We start from the raw sequence: 19,340 nt of genomic DNA, 5'->3' as shown, positions 1-19,340 counted from the left end.
AGTATCCTTAATCCTTCTTTGTTGATAGCTCCAGGGTTGGTTTTTATATTCCCTGACTTCCTTCATCTAGTCTTATAATACTTTTGCTATTTGCTTGAGGTCTTTTTCTTTTAACATAGGCCAAATAATAGGTTATGCCAAAGCCAGGCCAAAATGGATCTGAATCTAAAGACACAGATGACATCTGTGGTTTTACACATATTTGTTAGTTTTTGCAGAATTAATGTCTTAGGTCCTGTTGCCCTTCCAGGGTGGAGGACATCTATGACCCTTTGAAGGTCAAAGGTTGTGAACTTCCTGTTCCAGATAATTGCTCTATCACTTATGACAGTGGTTAATTATCAGCCAGAGAGAAAAGATTCACTTCCCCCCTTTTGTATACTGAGTTGTTTGATTATTTTCTTCTATTGTTTTAAAAATGATAAACTCTATTCTTCTATCAATTAGCTTAATTTTTCAACTCATGTACTTGAGCATATTTTCTAAAACCATGTAAAGGTAAGCATATAGTTGAAAGCAAAGACTCTAGAGCCAGACTACTGTGATTTGAATCCTAGCTTCACACATATGGTGCATAGGAGCTGGGTAAGTCACAAAATCTCTTCGTACCTCAGTTTCTTCATCTGAAAAGTGGGGATTATAATAATCCCTAACTCATAGGATTGTTGTGAGGATCAAAGGAGCCAAATATATATAAAACACCTGGCAACAAGTGGTAGCCTTTCCAAGTTGGTAGTGTAACTTATAACCTTTGGTAAAATGGAAGCTATAGATGGAAATGTTGGTATAAATGCAAAAGTATGCAATAAATAAAGAAAATAATCGGTCTATTCCCTAATTCTGAGGATTCTTCTTGTTTATTATCCTAATATTCCACTTGGATAATATTTACTAGCCTGAGGCATTGAGTGGAATTGCTGGTATCCTTTCTAGTAGTCAAGGGAAATGTTAGGAAGAGAGTGACATCATTCTTACTGTCAAACCTATAACTTGGCCTGTGGTGTTTTACATGAAACAAAAGCCACACTCTTTGATGTTTATGTCTAACCCCAGATGGTCCCATTTTTCTGCCTGTGACATTTGTGTGATGTCTAGAGCAGTGGTAGTCTTTTCATAACCACAAGGAGGCTTGCTGATGCACAGAGCTGGCAGAGTGGAAAGATAGAACCTTGACCCTTGATGATGTCACCAGACTCTGGAATTAAGCAACCTAGGAGCCATGTTGTCATGTGAGGTGAGAAATCTCTTGTTTTTTTTAAGCTATTTTTAATTCCCATTTTATATTGCCTTTGAAAGCATCCTATACATGCAAAACATATGTCTCATTCTACTTAGTAACTTTTTATGGGTTTATTATTTGTATTTTTTAAATTTTTTATTATTTTCTAAATGTTTATTTTTGAGAGAGAGAGACAGAGAGAGACAGAACGTGAATAGGAGAAGGGCAGAGAGAGAAGGAGACACAATCTGAAGCAGGCTCCAGGCTCTGAGATGTCAGCACAGAGTGCGACTCGGGGCTCAAACTCCTAAATCACAAGGTCATGACCTGAGCCGAAGTCGGACGCTTAACAAACTAAGCCACCCAAGCACCCTGTATTATTTGTACTTTTAAATGATTAGTCACATGTTGGGGTGCCTGGATGGCTCAGTTGGTTAAGCGTTTGACTTTTAGTTTAGGCTTAGGTCATGATCTCATGGTTTGTGAGTTCGAGCACCACATTGGGCTCTGTGCTGACAGTGCAGAGCTTGCTTGGGATTCTCTCTCTCTCCCTCTCTCTGTCCCTCCTTTGCTCCCTCCCTCCCTCTCTCTCTCTCAAAACAAACAAACAAACAAACAAACATAAAAAAATAAATGATTAGTACACATTTAAAAATTTGTCAGCTTTGGGGCACCTGGGTGGCTCATTGTGTTGAGCGTCCGACTTCGGCTCAGGTCATGATCTTGTGGTCCATGGGTTCAAGCCCCACATCAGGCTCTGTGCTGACGGCTCAGAGCCTGGAGACTGCTTTGGATTCTGTGTCTCCCTCTCTCTCTGCCACTCCCCTGTTCACTCTCTGTCTCTCTGTCTCTCTCTCAAAAATAAATAAACGTTAATTTTTTTAATTTGTCAGCTTTAATATACAATACAGCAAATATTAATAACTATAACCAACATAAACAAAGCTGTTGGGGTCTTCAATAACTTTTAATAGTGTAGTTCCTAAGATCAAAAATTTGAGAACTACACTCTGTTTTATTTCACGATACCCCGTTATATTATTTCAATATACACTGTTTATTTTGGCTGTTCTCATATTGTGGACATTTAGTTTGTTTCCAAATATTTGCTATTGCAGAGAATACCGTAAGGACAATTTTTTAGGTATTTTAAAAGCTTTATTATGTACAATTTCAAGTATACACAAAAGCAGAGAGAAAAAAATGATACTAATGTCTGAATCACCCAGATTCAACAATTATCAGCATATGGATAATCATATTTCATCCAAACCTTCCATTTCCTCCACACAGATTATTTTTAAAACCATCCCAGGTTTTGGCGCCTAGGAGACTCGGTTAAACATGTCTGACTTTGGCTCTGGTCATGATCTCACAGTTTGTGGGTTTCAGCCCCACATCGGGCTTTGCGCTAACAGCCCAGAACCTGGAGCCTGCTTCAGATTCTGTGCCTCGTTCTCTCTCTGCTCCTCCCTTGCTCACTTGCTCTCTCTCACAAAAATAAATTAATGTTAAAAAAATTTTTTTAACCAGCCCAGTTTTAATTTAATCTGTAAATATTCCTGTGTATTTCCCTAAAATATAAGAATTGTTTTCAAACATAACTACAATACTTTATCACACCTAAAGAACGTTTTAACATTTCCTTGATATTAAATAAATGTCTAATTAGTGTTCACACTTGTCTAAATGCCTTACAATTTCTTTTTTTTTTTTAGTTTGAATCATGACATAAATGAAGTTCACGTGTTGTACTTGTTTGATAATTATCTTAAATCTCTTTTGATCCATGGTCTCCCTTTACATCATTTAAAATTTTCCTTTATTGGGGAGCCTGGGTGGCTCAGTCGGTTGAGCATCCAACTTTGGCTCAGGTTCTAATCTCACAGTTCATGAGTTTGAGCCCTGCATCAGGCTCTTTGCTGTCAGCATGGAGCCCTCTTCAGATCCTCTGTCCCCCTCTCTCTGCCCCTCCCATGCTCATGTACTTTCTCTTTCTCTCTCAAAAATAAATAAACATTAAAAAATTGTTCCTTTATTTCTAGGGGCACCTGGATGACTCAGTTGGTTGAGCACCTGACTCTTGATTTTGGCTCAGGTAGTGATCAAGGTTTGTGGGGTTGAGCCCCTTGCTTGGTGTGGAGTCTGCTTGAGATTCTCTCTCTCCCTCTGCCTCTCTCTCTCTCTCTCTCAAAAAATGTTTTTCCTTTATTTCTTCCTGTTGATAAAACCAGGTTATTTTCTTACACTTTCTCCACAGCCTGCATTTAGATGATTGCCTCTACCATGTAGTTTCACATGTTTCTCTGACCCTTGTGTTTCCTGTAAACTGGTGGTTAGATCTAGAGACTTGTTCAATTGAGATTTTTCCAGGGGCTGGACTAAGACTGCTTTCTAAGTGTTGATGTGTAATTCCACCATGAGACATTTGGTATCTGGCTCTTTTTTGTGGGATGTTGACAGCAATATCCGTTGATGCATCAGAACCTGAAAAATGATATTAGTCAAATTCTCTATTTCTTATAGGAAACTCCTTTGTGAGAAGAAATCTCTCAGTTCCATTAATCCGAGGTAGCGATTATAAGAGAAAAAAAGAAAAGGGTCTGATTTCTCCCCTTTATTTATTAGCTTTTGTTGTTTATTTTCGAGAGAGAGAAAGCAGAGGAGGGGCAGAAAGAGAGAGGGAGACAGAGGATCTGAAGCAGTTCTGCAGACTCTGCACTGTGCAGAGCCCAGTGTAGGGCTTGAACTCACGAACCATGAGATCATAACCTCAGCCAAAATCGGATACTTCACCCACTGAGCCACCCAGGCGCCCCACCTTTATTTACTAGTTTTAAAGATAATGAGTTGGCTCCCTAGCACCCTCCCAAGATGAATAAGGAAGTTTTGTTTCACGTTGTTTAAAAGGGTGGACCTTTTAAGGGTTGCTGTAGGTAGGGAGCAAGAGGGTTTCATACATTGCTTGTGGGAGTATAAACTGATACAACCACTTTGGAGATCTACCTGCGACTTGTCTGAACCATTCTGTATAGCCGATGTAAGTGAGTGCTATATCCATCAACAGATACGTATAAAAATGTCCATAGCAGCACTATTTATAATAGCCACAAACTGGAAACAACTCAAATGACTTTCAGTATAATCATATAATGGAATAAACATATCAAAGAAAAAAAAGAACAAGATATTGCCATATTACAACAACATGGATGAACTTCAGATGTAACACTGAGCAAAAGAAGCCATCCACAAAAAAAGTACATACTGTATTATTCCACTTATATGGGACTAACAGATAGGCAAAGCTAATTTATAGTGATAGAGGTCAGAATAATGTCATCTTTGACAGATACTAATTAGGAGGGAGTAGAGGGAGTAGGAGGGTTTAGGGGAGTATTGCTAATATTCCTGTAGCCAGAACTTACTATATATAAGTTATGCTTCAACAAAAAGGTTTTAATGTTTAATTGGGGGCGGGGAGGGGAAGAGAGAGGGAGACAGAGAATCTGAAGCAGGCTTTTCGCTGTCAGCACAAAGCCTGATGTGGGGCTCAAACCCATAAACTGTGAGATCATGACTTGAGCCAAAGTTGGATGCCCAACCAACTGAACCACCCAGGCACCCCAATAAAAAGTTTTTTAAAAAGGAATACCAAAGTAAGGATATATATCTGTGTTGCTTATATGAATAAAGACTTTCTGTAAGAAAACACAAAAAAACTAATATCAGTGGTCTGAGGAGAGGTAGGGCAGGGCAGGTCAGGAGACGTTTTTGCCATAAAACTTTTTCATCTTTAAAAGTTTTTGAGCTGTGTGAATATATTATTTTTTAAATTGTTTACCTAGTAGAATCCTATCTCCAAATTGATCTAGCCTGCTTTTTGTCACACAGGTGTCTAGTGTTTGTTTCCCAACCTTTTTCCTCTTTTTTCTGACAATCCTGAAATATGACATATGGAACAATTATTGAAAAACTGACATAATTACTTTAAATAATGTTTATTAAAAGTCCTAAACATTGAAAGCTCAAATATTCTACAAAAGACAGTGTATTCAAATGTCAAACTATTATGCATATGTTAATTATAGGAAATATTCTGTGTCTTACCTGGTCTGACTATGGATACCCTGCAAGTTGTGACTGAATTTACCCTATTTGTTCATAATAAACAAAATCAGCTGCAATAGAGCAATGTTACTTACAACGTCTTTTATTCTCTGTGAGAAATGATTCCTTCTCAGATAGGACTTGTCTTGGTCAAAATGCCAATATTTAGTTGTAGACATCTTTGGAGGATGTATGCCCGAGAGCAAATCGGTATCAGTCTTCTAAAGAGTCCTCTCCCTCTTACTGACAATGATCCAGTGAACTTGAAGGGCCCATAGCAAAAGGGGTACTGAGGAAGAAGTGAGAGTGAAATGAATAAGTATAGCAGAATTTCTAGTGGGTGGGTTGGCCCCACCCACTAGAAACAGCCACTGTGAATGCGATAAATTATAAAGATAAGGAAATCAGCCCATCTGTAAGCCAAAACCAAAACCAAACCAAAACAAAAATCTCTTCTCACATATTTAGTTAAAAATTTTAAAATTATTCTTAGTGTATTACCCTCGTGAACAAACATGATCCATTTACAAATCTTCACTGTCATACTTTCCTTTGTTTATCTGAACAAATACCATGAGTTCCCTTCTTTTCTTTCTTTTTTTTTTTTTTTTTTTTTGAATTTATTTTGAGAGAGAGAGAGCATGAGCAGGGGAGGGGCAGAGAGAAAGGGAGAGAGAGAGAATCCCAGGCAGGTTTCACACTCAGTGAGGAGCCTGATGAGGGACTAGATTTGAGGTTATGACCTGAGCCAAAATCAAGAGTCGGTCACTTAACCAGCTGAGCCACCCAGGTGCCCCTCCAAAGGCAAATCTTTTTTTTTTTTTTTTTTTTTTTTAACGTTTATTTACTTTCGAGACAGAGAGAGACACAGCATGAACGGGGGAGGGGCAGAGAGAGAGGGAGACACAGAATCGGAAGCAAGCTCCAGGCTCTGAGCCATCAGCCCAGAGCCCGTCGCAGGCCCAAACTCGAGGACCGCGAGATCGTGACCTGAGCCGAAGTCGGACGCTCAACCGACTGAGCCACCCAGGCGCCCCCAAAGGCAAATCTTAAAGGGGATTTGCATATATTCAGATATAGAAGAAAGCCTGTAATTCTGATATGTTAAGAAGCTGGGTTTGGTAATTACCTTTTATGACCCTATGGGTTGTCTTAAATCAGGTAAGTGGTTGTTCTGTCCCACTTGGCATAGGCTGGTACTGTAGTCTGTATGTTTGTGGCCGTCCAAAATTCATGTTGAAATACTAACACCTGTGGTATGCTATTAGGAGGTGGGACCTGTGGGTGATTAGATGAAAAGGTCAGAGCCCTCATGAATAGGATTAGTGTCCTTATAAAAGAAGCCCAGGAGGGCTCTTTCTCCCTGCTTCTATCATATGAGGACATAGCAAAAAGATAGCTGTCTCTAAACCAGGAAGAGGGCCTTCACCAGCCATTAAATCTGCCAGCACCATGATCTTGGACTTCCAGAACTATGAGAAATAAGTGTTTGTTGTTTATAAGCTACGATATTTCTGTTAAAGCATCCCAAACAGACTAAGACAACTAGGATCACTTACTTGGGCTGGAATTTCCAAGATGGCCTTATTCACATGTTCAGTGCCTCGTGGGAGCTGGGCCTCTCTAGCTGCAAGGTAAGGCTTCTTCCCTGGTGCTTCAGGGTTCCAAGAGAGAGGACGAAGAGGCTGACAGGCCTCTAAAGGGCCAGGCCAGAATTGACACAGCATTTCTTCTGTTATATTCTATTGGCCAAAGCAAGTCACTTGCTGACTCAGATTCAAGGACAAGAGAAATGACTTCCCTCTTGGCGGGAGGAGTGGCGTGCATATACATAATCTACCACAGTAAGAAAAGTAGGGGATGCAAATCTTTGCTTTCAAAATTTAGCTGAGGTTATTTGCATTTTAAGACAAACAAAATGCCATTTAAGAAACAACTAACCTTGGAAATAATAAGGGTAAAGAGATTAGAAATCATTATCATTATCAGGGGTAGAGGTGGTGCCTGGGTGGCTTGGTTGAGTGTTCAACTCTTTTTTTTTTTTTAATGTTTATTTCTTTTTGAGAGAAAGAGCACATGTGGGAGAGGGACAGAGAGAGAGAGAGAGAGAGAGAGAGAGAGAGAGAGAGAGAGAGAAAGAGAGAAAGAAACAGAGGACCCTAAGGGGGCTCTACGCAGTCAGCACAGAGCCCGATGCAGGGCTCAAACTCGGAACCATGAGATCATGACCTGAACTGAAGTCCCACAGTTAACTGACTGAGCCACCCAGGTGCCCCAAGTGTCTGACTCTTGATTTCAGCTCAAGTCATGATCCCAGGATCATAGGATCAAGCCCTGGTCGGGCTCCGTGCTGAGTTTAGAGTCTGCTTAAGATTCCCTCTCTCTCTACCTCTGCCCCTCTCCCCAACTCACACCCTCTCTCTAAAAAATAATAAATAAAAATAAATGTTTTCTCAAGAAATCATTTTTGGGGAGTTTTATACTTGAGAGGATGAGAGTTGCTGACTGGCCACGTTAAAGTGGAGGAGAGAAAAGAGAGGGAGGGATATAATTTCTGAAAGAAGGGTTTAGCAATGTATTTCTCTTGAAACACACAAAGAAGGAAGAGAGTATTTATCATCTGAATACTTACTAAGGGAATAGAATTCAAACACTGGCAAAAGTTATTCTTGGTGTATTGGCTTCCCTGCCTCTCCCTCCAGCATGGCAGAAGCAATAGGGAATGGAGGGAGGATAGGAACCCAAACCCTTTCCTGTCCAGACCAAGTGCCCTACCAGCTCTGTGTAAAGGGTTTACTGAAGGCTTGGGGGTAACTAGAGGGAATTACAATATGGTGGAGGATCCTCAAATTGGATACTAAATATGATGGTTCCCAAAGGCCAAGGAAAAGGAAAGAAAAGAACCCTTCTACAGGGATGCTAATCTTGCTTTCTTGTCTTAAAATCTACCTTTTACTTCCTCCTCTCAAAGAAAGCACTCCATCTTTGATCCTTCCCAGTGCACATTTTCCACACACACACACACACACACACACACACACACACACACACCAAGATGCCCATGTGTGGGTAAGAAATAAAGCCTTCACAGACAATGAGCCTGTCACTCTCAGCTGCTCAGAGAACCAGCAGGTGTTGTGAAATTACCATCTTCTTTTACCCTATTAAACTAGGTTACATTCTTAATAGCAATAGCAATAACAAAATTGTCGACCACTTTCCGTGTACCAGATGCCTTTCCAACCACATCTATATTAGTGCATTTAAATCTCACAACAATCCTTTGGGTACAGATATTATCTCCATCCTTGATGTGAGGACAGTGAAACACAGAGAGGTTAAGTAACTTCTCCAAGGTCACACAGGTAATCAGTAGAAAAGCAGGGAATCACAGCCTGATAATTCCCAGAACCATACTCATGAGCCTGAACCATGCAGCCTCTCTTTTGCAGGGCTTCCTCTCCTACCAACTTCTCTGTAAGAAAGCCAGCAGTTGACAAACTCATCCTCTGGTGAGGGTGAGCCTCTGGGCAGGTAAGCACTGTTGTCTTCTAGTTGCATATGTGTAAGAAATTAGGAAGGATACTTTTGTTAGCAGTGGCTATTTCTGGATGCTGGAATAAAGGGCAAATTATTTACCTTTTTAAAATATGTATTTTCTTATAATTACTATATATTTCCTCAGTGATTTTTTAGAAGCCCCCCACAGTCTTTCTTACTCTTTTCAGTCCCCTAACCTCCTGGGACTAACAGGAGCACAGACGAGCTTCAAGAACAAGGTATCACTTGAAAGCATTGCTTCAGATACAAAGTGTATCCACAACACCCTGATTTATTGGACACCACTGTGTAGAACAAACATGTCTCTTCTCCAACTCTCAGTATGGCACCTGGATCTGTATTAATGAAGAACAAGGTTCTTTGTGGGAGGGAGTGCGGTTTTCTCTGGGGTAGCAAGTAATGTAACCAACAGGTAGGAGGGTGGATGTCTCAGGGCCATAATGCATGCCTCCTGTCATGGTTTCCACAGTCCTGGGTACTATAGTAATGCTTCCCACAGACCGCTGTATGTGCCAAAGCCCAAGTCCACAGCTGCTTGAGTTGCCTATGAAAGATGTCTCCAGAACTAAAAAAAAAAAAAAAGAAAGAAAAAAAGAAATGAAACCTTTAGTCCTTCCATTTATCTTAGCCCGTGTGAGGCTGCACTGGTCCAAAGTAGAGCATGTGCAACTGATTCCTGGAAATAGGGGCCTGTGGACTTTATGGGCCAAGTGGTTGGGCTTTCCAATGGGACAGCCCAAAAGAAGGGTCTCAAGGGTAATTTTCATGAAGGCAGATTTAGGTCACTGGATGAGTGGCTTAGAGTCCAGTCCCTCTTGGGCCAGAGTTGGAGGTGATGTGCTTTCCTGACACTAAGTAGGAGATATGGTCAGGTTGCACAGTACTGGGTCCTGCTATGGATCCCAGGAAGAATGCTATAGCAAGGCATGGGCATTCCTTAGGGGCAGGTGTTAAGGGTAGATTAGGTTGTCCTTTTGGGATAGCTCTTAGTTCTGCCAAGAGTGAAAAAACTAAAACTTAGCCACATTCCTTTGACCTAAGTTCTGGGCCTCAGGAGATGTAAGACTCTTGGGATGGAGGTACATCAGGCTTTTTTTTTCTTTTAGGTTCTAGAGAGGTCTTGGTTTTCTGAACATATTAAGAGCACCTCCAAGAAAAGCACAGCCAACTTTAATACATAAACCCCCATTCATAAGAACCCTAATTCTTAAAGGTACCTTAGTGATCTTTACAATAAATGAAACCCATGGTGAGTCACATATTGAAAGGATCATCTTGTGATGTTGAGAGAGAAAATGGACCCACCTGGACAGATCCACTTGGAGACAGATCACTACTTGCTACAGAGTCTTGTTGGTCCTCCCTCCACATATCCCATCACCAAAGCTATGTTCTGGGTTCTATTATGTGAAGTCAGTCAGGTGTGGCTACAGAAGAAAAGACAGGAAAGGCTCAGGAAAACAATGTTTATTATACTCACAAGTCCTGGAGACTCAGGAGACAGAGCACACCATGCAGGGCCACACGGGAAAGCGCCAGTGTCCGTTAAGAGGCAAAAGGGACAAGAGTGAGGGGAGAGCTGAGGCCACAGACTTTACCAAAGTTTCTGTAGGAAAAACAAGGCAGGGCAGAGTAAACAGCTTAGCATTGGCTAATCTGAACAATTTCTTATATATATATATATATATATATATATATATATATATATATATATATATTTATATTTATATTTATATTTATATTTATATTTATATTTATATTTATTTAGATGGAGAGCACAGGCAGGGCAGGGGGGCAGAGAGAGAGAGAGACTGAGAACCCCAAGCAGGCTCCTCGCATGGTCAGCACAGAGCCTGATGCAGGGCTCCAACCCATGAAACCATGAGATCATCACCTAAGCTGAAATCAAGAGTCAGACACTTAACCAACTGAGCCACTCAGGCGCCCCTAATCTGAACAGTTTCTATGGGCTCTAAGCTATAGGGATGGTTTCTTGTTGCTTAGTGCCCGGCCCTGGGATGATCAAGGCGAGGTATGGCTCTGGATTGGTTAGCTTGCAAATGAAAGACATGCTCCCAGCTGAGCCCTTTGCTGTCTCTAAGAATTGGCTAGCCTCAGGATAGGTAGTCTCCCCAGCCAGGAAGGTTTTCAAGGTATCAAAACATCATAGTATACAGGAAATAAAAAATATAAACAACACAGGCTATTGCTGCATAACAAATGATCCCAAATGTAGCAGCTTCATATAAACATTATCTCATAGTTTCTGTGAGTCAGGATTTCAGGAATGGTTTAACTTGGTGATTCTGTCTCTCTGGAGGTTGCAGTCAAGATGTTAGTCTACAGTAATCTGAAGGCTCAGTTGAAGGAAGATCAGTTTCTAAGGCTACTCATAGGAATATTGGCAAGAAGCTTTTTCCCTTGCTAATGATTGGAAGGAAGATTCAGTTCCTCATTACATGGCCCCATCCATAGGCTGCTTCACTGTCCCCACAACATGGCAGCTGGCTTTCCCCAAAGGAGGTGATCCAAGAGAAGAGGCAAAGAGGAAGTCATAATGCATTTTATCACCTACTCTCAGAGCTCACAGGTCCTCGCTTCTGCTACATTTCATTTGCTAGAAGTGATTCACTAAGTCTCATTCACACTCAAGGAGATAGAAGGGGTATCAAAGAAGTAAAACCATCACAAAGTCCAACACCAACTTGATCTCCACAAAGTAAGCCTAAGGGCATTTTAGCAAAGGTCGTACTGTCCTAGTTTGCCCCAGATCCAATGATTCAGTCTTTTGAAGACCATGAATTTTAAACCATGAAACTTCTCCCATTTTTAGATTAGAGATCTAGGATTTGAGGGTGAATCTGTTTTGGGGTCTGTACAAAGTGGAGGCTTCCAATTCCCCCAGAGTGAGGTTTCAGAAAGCTGTGCTTTAAAGACTAGGGGTAGAATGGCAGTGTGTAGAGATGGGTTGGAATGTGTAAGATAGGGATGCTATCAACCCCTTGTTTGTAGAGTGGGCTTTCTTCTTATAGCTACCACTGTAGACTGGCTATGCTGCTTATCAAACATTACCAAACATCACTGTAAATAAAGGAAAAACATAGGTGAAGAAAAAGAGGAGGAAGATGGTTTAAAGCGTTTGAGTAAATCAATAGTGGAAAGGTAGAAGATGTGGAATTAAAAATTTTAAATATGTGTGTTCCTTTACTTTAAAGAAAATGTGGAATAAAAAAAATGTGTCTCTCAAATTCCAGTAGCGGGTCATCCTAAAAGATATACAGCATACCTGATTAGTGCTCCTAAAAACTGTTAAGGTCATCAAAAGTCTGAGAAACTCACAACCAAGAAGAGTCAAAGGAAACAAGACAACTGATTGTAATGAAATATCCTGCATAGAATCCTGGACTAGAAAAAGACATTAGATAAAAAGTATGAAAAACTAAGGAAATCTGAATTAACTATGGACTTTAGTTCATAATAATGTATTGATACTGCTTCATTAATAATAACCAATGTACCATACTAAGGTAATGTGTTAATTATCAACTGGGTGTGAGGTATAGGAGAACTCTCTGTACTATCTTCTCAAATTTTCTGCAAATCTAAAAATGTTCTTTAACTTTTTTTAATGTTTTATTTATTTTTGAGAGAGAGAGAAAGAGAGCGCAAGTGGGAGAGGGGCAGAGAGAGAGAGGGAGACACAGAATCTGAAGCAGGCTCCAGGCTCTGAGCTGTCAGCACAGAACCCGACACAGGGCTCAAACTCATGGACCATGAGATCATGACCTGAGCTGAAGTTGGACACTTAAGCAACTGAGCCACCCAGGTGCCCCTCTAAAAATGTTCCTTAAAAAGGCTACTGAAACTAGTATGTTTTTGCCCAATACCGACCAGAATTTTATACAGAGAGGAGAACATCTCTCTGAGCATTGGCTTATCAGTGATGCGCCGTGAACATTTTTGCTTTGAGCTTGAAAAGGTAACAGAAAAATTAAAAGTTATTAATCAAATTTAAGTAAGTTCCTACTAAAATTAAATCGCTCAAATGGCAGAGTTGTGATTCTGGGGTTTCTTTTCATTCAAACAGAGTAGTAAAGGCTCTTGTGATCAGAAAGACTTGATATCTGCAAGAGAAACTTTAACTTCTAGGCCTAAGACAATTGCTTAGAATCAGGGGAAAAATGCTTTTATAAGAAATAGTTCTTTTTTTCTGAAAGGTGTTTCTTTCTTTTTTTCTTTTCAGAAAGAGAGCCCACATGAGTGAGGGAAAGGGACAGAGAGAGAGATTTTCAAGCAGGCTCCACGCTCAGCAGGGCTCCATCTCATGACCAAAAGGTCATGACCTGAGCCAAAATCAAGAGTCTGACACTTAACTGACTGCACCACCCAGGCGCCCCAAAACATGTTTCTTAAAATTTAAGTCACATCACCAAGGCATGTTTTGTTCTGACATTTTCGCCTCCCCAAAGGAAACAAACAAAGAAACAAGACTGTTGGGCTCTTCAGCTGATTATGATTCCCCTTTTACAAGTTAATAAGACAAATTGTTTTAAAAAATCAAAGCGTTTTTTTTTTTTAATGTTCATCCATTTATTTTGAGAGAGAGTGCAAGCAAGGGGAGGAGCAGAGAGAGAGGAAGAGGGAAAATCCCAAGCAGGCTCTGTGCTGTCTCTGTGCTGACAGCACAGAGCCCAGTGCGGGGTTCACTGTGAGATCATGACCTGAGCCAAAATCAAGAGCTGGGCGCTTAACTGGCTGAGCACACCCACCCCCCAAAATCAAAGTGTTTTTTTAACAGTTTTATAAACCTAAAGCAGAAATTGCTTTTGCCTCAACTAAGATTAATAGAAGACTAAACCCAAGAAATTAGAAATAAGGTATTAAAAAAAAAAGGGAATAAATAGAAGTTAAAAGTAATAAATCAAAACATAAGATATTTGGAGCCCAAAAACAGTGAAACAAATGGATGAGATATAAAGAGCCAGAAGCCAATAAACTTTTGCAAATAAAAAGTTAATATTTTAATATCAGAGTTTAATCTACATATTTATGTATAAATGTGACCATTTATGCTATTTATAAAGGCAATAAGATGTCCAGTAATAAGAAAATAATTGTAACGCTTTTACAAATTGGGGAAATGTGTATGTATTTAAAAAAATCATCTTTTTAAAAAATTTTGTTAGTTTATTTATTTATTTTGAGAGAGAGGGAGCGAGCACAAGTGGGGGAGGAGCAGAGAGAGAAGGAGAGAGAGAGAATCCCAAGCAGGCTCTGCACTGTTAGCCCAGAGCCCTTTGCAGGGCTGGAACTCATGAACCTGTGAGATTCTGACCTGAGCAGAAATCAAAAGTCAGACACTAACCGACTGAGCCACCCTGGTGCCCCTAAAAAAAAATCATCATTTTGAAGATTATCAGAAGACATTGGGGAAATGTTTATAATAAAAATGGTAAGTTTAACAAAGTACATATATAGTGATTCTAATTTTTTTAAGTTATTAAAATACATATGTGTTTCCTCAAAATGTTAAACATAGACTTAACCATATGACTCAGTAATCCTGAGTCATATATATATACTTTCATATATATCCAAAAGAAATGAAAACTTATGTCTCTGTAAAAACATACACATGAATGTTCAGAGCAGCATTATTCACAATAGCTACAGTAGAAACAACCCAAATGTTTATCAACTGATAATGGATAAAACAAAATTTGATATATTTATAAAATATGTTATTTGGCAATGAAAAGGAATGGCGTACTGTTAATGCTGCAACATGGATGAATCTTGAAAACATTATGCTAAGCTGAAAGAGGCCAGACACAAAAGGCCACATATTGTATGATTCCATTTATTTTGAATATTGAGAATAGGCAAATCAATAGAAATGAAATAGATCAGGGGGCCATGTGCTGGCTCAGTCGGTGGAGCATGAGAGTCTTGATCTCGGGGTTGTGAATTTGAGCCCCATGTTGGGTGTAGAGATTACTTAAAAATAAAATCTTAAAAAGAAAAAAAAGGCAATAGTTAGTGGTTGCCAGAGACTGGGGTCTGACTGCTAATGGGTAAGGGGCTTCGTTTGGGGATGATAAAAATATTCTAAAATTATACTGAACGGGGCTGTACAACCGTCAGTATATGTAATACAAAATGTCAGTATATTTCAATAGTTTTTACTTCTAGATGTTGGAATTACATCAGATTTTATTTTCCTTTTTTTTTTGGCATTTTCCAAATTTTCTGCAAAAAACAAATTTATTTATTTATTAATGTTTATTTATTTTTGAGAGACGGAGACAGTGTGAGCAGGCAAGAAGCAGAGGGAGAGGGAGACACAGAATATGAAGCAGGCTCCAGACTCTGAGCTGTCAGCACAGAGCCTGACGTAGGGCTCAAACTCATGAACTACAAGATCATGACCTGAGCTGAAGTTGGCCTCTTCACCGACTGAACCACCCAGGTGCCCCAACACAAATGTTATTTAAAACAGTTACTGGGATGCCTGGGTCTCTCAGTCAGTTAAGTGTCTGATTTTGGCTCAGGTCATGAGCTTGCTGTCCGTGGGTTCAAGCCCCGCGTTGGGCTCTGTGCTGACAGCTCAGAGCCTGGAGCCTGCCTCGGACTCTGTGTCTCCGTCTCTCTCTACACCTCCCCTGCCGCACTCTGTCTTTGTCTGTCAAAAATAAATAAACATTGAAAAAAAATTTTTTAAACAAATCGTTGTTCAATCGGTGTTAATCCAGGTGTAATCTCTGGGTAGGTATTTGTCCTTAAATTGCCACTGGTCTGCAACACAATACAGAAATTGAAAGTAAATACCTAGAAACTTTTAATAACTATTTTACATTGCTGTAACATCCAAACATATGATCACTCTAATAATTCTGTTTTGCACAAGTATTGGTCCTCAGTGGATTGGGAGAAAAAAAATTGAAACCTGCTTCTTTGCTACAGATAGTGAAGCTCTGCCCTAGAAAATTCCTAATGTTTTATCAGAAAATGTTTAGATCAAAGGCTATGAGTACAGAGGTTGAGGAAAGCAAGTAAAAACTAAAATAGATTAAAATAAAATATGTAAATAACAATAACAGTACAAATGATTAGAGCAAATTGTGTCTTTTAAAAGAGATAAAAGCAAAAAGCTTACTGGCTGAACAAAATCAATTGAAAAACCAATCGTGTTCCAGTTAGACAGACAGCAGAGGTGGGCTTGGCTTCACCTCCCACAGCAGCATCCCCAGAAAGAGATAGTGCTCTCATCCTTTCCAGCTCAAGCTTCCAAAATAAAACACCAAAGGAAGTCCCCTATTTGCCTCTTGATAATGGTTCCTACTTCTTGTTAAGGGTGCTGGGTTGTCACAGGGGTGGGACCAATGTAATGTGCAAAAGGCTTGGTCTGTACACACCCTGGGGGAAACTTGCTCTTCTGAGGTGAGATGGAATGTCCTCTTCTTCCCTGGGTTGGAATCACAAGGTCAAAAAGTCTCCCGGGGTGGGGGGCACCTGGGTGGCTCAGTGGGTTTTGGCTCAGGTCATGATTTCATGGTTTGTGAGTTCAAGCCCCAAGTTGGGCTCTGTGCTGATGATGTGGAGCCTGCTTGGGATTCTTTCTCTCTCTCTATCTCTCTCTGCCCCCCCCCCCGCCCTTGCTTGGCTATTATGAATAATGCTGCTGTGAACATGGGTGTACAAATATATCTGTTCCAGTCCCTGCTTTCCTTCTCTCGTGAATATACCCAGAAGTGAAGTTGCTGGATCATATGGAACTCTATATTTAATTTTCTGAGGAAGTGCCATATTTTTTCCCATGGTGACTGTACCTTTCACATTCCCACCAACAATTCACAAGGGTTCCAACTTCTCCACATTCTTACTAACACTTGTTATTTTTTTTCTTTTCTTTTTTTTAAGTAATAGCTTTACTAATGGGTGTAGTGGTTATTTCATTGCAATTTTGATTTGTTCCTTAATGATTAGTGATGTTGAGCATCTTTTCATGTGCTTATTGTCCATTTGCATATCTTCTTTGGAGAAATGTCTATTCAAGTCCTTTGCCCATTTTTGAATTGGGTTTTTTTGTTATTGTTGAGTTGTAGGAGTTCTTTATTTATTGTGGATATTAATCCATTATCAGATATGTGATTTGTAAATACTTTCTCACCACTGAGTATGATGTTAGCTGTTCCTATATATGGGTTCCTATATATAGGGGTTCCTATATATGGGCTCTATTATGTTGGAGTAGGCTCTATTCCTAAATTGTTTAGTGTTTTTCATCATGAAAAGGATGTTAAATTATGTCAGATGCCTTTCCTGAATCAATTGAGATGATCATGTATTTTTCTCCCCTTCATTCTGTTAATGTGGTATATTACATTGATTTTTCTGTTAAGTCATCCTTGCATTCCAGGAATAAATTCCACTATGTTGTGGCATAATCCTTTCAATATGCTGCTAAATTCAGTTTGCTAGTACTTTGTTGAGGATTTCTGCTTCAGTGTTCATAAGGGAGATCAGTCTTTAGGTTTCTTTTTTTGTATTGTCTTTGGCTTTGGTATCAGGATAATGCTGGCCTCATGCAATGAGTTAGGAAGTATTCCCTTTTCTTCAATTGTTTGGAAGAGTTTGAAAGAGATTGGTTAGTTCTTCTTTAAATGTTTAATAGAATTCTCCAGTGAAGCCATCTGGTTCAGGGCTTTTCTTTGTTCAAAGGTTTTGATTATTGATTCAGTCTCATTATTATATTTCTATTCAGATTTTCTATATCTTCACAATTCTGTCTGATTGTTTTTCTAGGAATTTTTCCATTTCATCTGGATTATTCAATTTGTCAGCATACAATTTTCATAATACTCTCTTAGAATATTTTTAAATTTCTGTAGAATTGGTAGTAATTTCCCACCATGTGTAATTTTTGAGCACACACCCATGTGCAAGGTGCCCTGGGTTAGGTTCTGGAATCCATCTTCTAGTATCATGACATCAGAAACTTCTAGTCCAGTGTACTTAAAAATGTGATTTATGGACAAAGTTGGATAACCTTACACTTTTCAGAATTATGTTAACTATATATATAAATTTAACATCGATTTCCAAGTTACATTCAATGAAGGAAAATGCTTATGATAGTCTTACTAGCCCTTACTTGTTGCTAAAGGTCTCTGGTCTCAGACTATATCTGGTACAAAGTCTTGGAGGCAGGACCAACTAGCATCAGTCCCCTCTGGTCCAGCACTGCTCATGGCACCACACACACTCAAGCCCAGTGTAGGAATGGGTCCCCTTTTTACTTTCTATGCCATGTGGTATCCACACAGTAGATGACACAAGGCACACTAGTCTTAAGGATACAGTTTGATGGGTTTTTACATAAGTCTAAATGTGTGTAACTAACAGTAGATCAAAAATAGTCCCATCTCCCAGGAAAATCCTTTGTGTGTACATGAGACATGGGAAGATTTGGGCTCTTAAAGTTTCAGTCTGGCAGCAGTGTAGAGGAAGGAGAGTGATATGGGCTCTGAGTCTTTATCTGGGAGCCTTGCTGCAGGAAGCATCTGTGAATTCTGACTCTGCCAGGAGTGGCCTAGATGTCCCCATGTTCTAGAAATCAGGGTTGGCCTGAACCCTCCAACAAGCTCTACTTGTACTTACACGCACACCACATACATACATACCACACCTGCCGCACAGACCCATCCATTCAACATTTGTAGGCTTTGCAGATTCTGATTTGGTGGAGTATCCAGTGATAAAAAAGCCGTAGTCCTCGCCCTTCTGAAGGAGAGCCAGTGTTACTACCGCCCAGAGACCCCCAAGAGCTCATTTTCTGACTCTTTTAGATGTGGTTGGCAGTACCTGCCATATTCCTTTGTACCTTCCTTTGCTTTTCAGAAAACCCTAGCTCTGCTCCATTGTGGGCATCACTCACTCTCCTGAAGTGAGGTTGGGGGCAGGATCATCATGACTCTGATCATCTTGCTCTGCTCCTGCTTCCTCAGCCATAGCTACTAGAGGTGCCAGTTTGCTTATTTGTCCAGAAAGTAGGTCCAGGGATGTGAGATTAGAAAGATATAGGCTATTTAGCCTGGAAAGCACCCATTAGGAGGTAAGTAGATTACTCTAGAGAGGGATTTTATAAGAAGGAAGTGGACTGATTATTCATTGTCTGTGAAAGAAGCATAAGAGAAACAGGCTCGGGTTGAGAAAGGAAAGCTGGTGTTCAGAGAGCAGAAAGAAAATCCTTGTGCAAAGAGTAGTCAGGGTGGTGCCACATGGCCTCCACCCCAGCCCTCTGAGAGGAGAGGACAGATAGCAGCCCAGAGGAGAGTTTCGTAGTTCTCCTGACTCCGGTGATGGGCAGGGTTGGGCTGGCACTCTGGTCCTGCTAACTGAACGGTTCCATGATTCTATGATGTCATTGAAGAGAAAAGAATGGGGAGCT

The 19,340-nt window shown here is 40.1% G+C and overlaps 1 long non-coding RNA gene across 2 annotated transcripts; it reads right to left on the bottom strand.

The window, feature by feature from the left end:
• Positions 1-5,416: 5,416 nt before the first annotated feature.
• On the bottom strand, positions 5,417-19,277 carry LOC131485051 (uncharacterized). Of its 2 annotated transcripts, none has more exons than XR_009248599.1 (3): positions 18,824-19,277; positions 10,196-10,317; positions 5,417-5,618 (listed from the first exon to the last, which is right to left on the bottom strand). It is a non-coding gene; the product is annotated as an uncharacterized LOC131485051 (long non-coding RNA). The 2 variants fall into 2 exon arrangements; XR_009248600.1 differs by lacking the exon at positions 18,824-19,277 and adding an exon at positions 10,402-10,496.
• Between the last annotated feature and the right edge of the window lie 63 nt (positions 19,278-19,340).

This window comes from Neofelis nebulosa, chromosome 9 (assembly GCF_028018385.1).
Source record: "Neofelis nebulosa isolate mNeoNeb1 chromosome 9, mNeoNeb1.pri, whole genome shotgun sequence".
In the NCBI taxonomy this organism is placed as follows: Eukaryota; Metazoa; Chordata; class Mammalia; order Carnivora; family Felidae; genus Neofelis; species Neofelis nebulosa.
The sequence above is the reverse complement of the archived record's forward strand: the minus strand, read 5'-3'. Positions and strand labels throughout refer to the sequence as shown.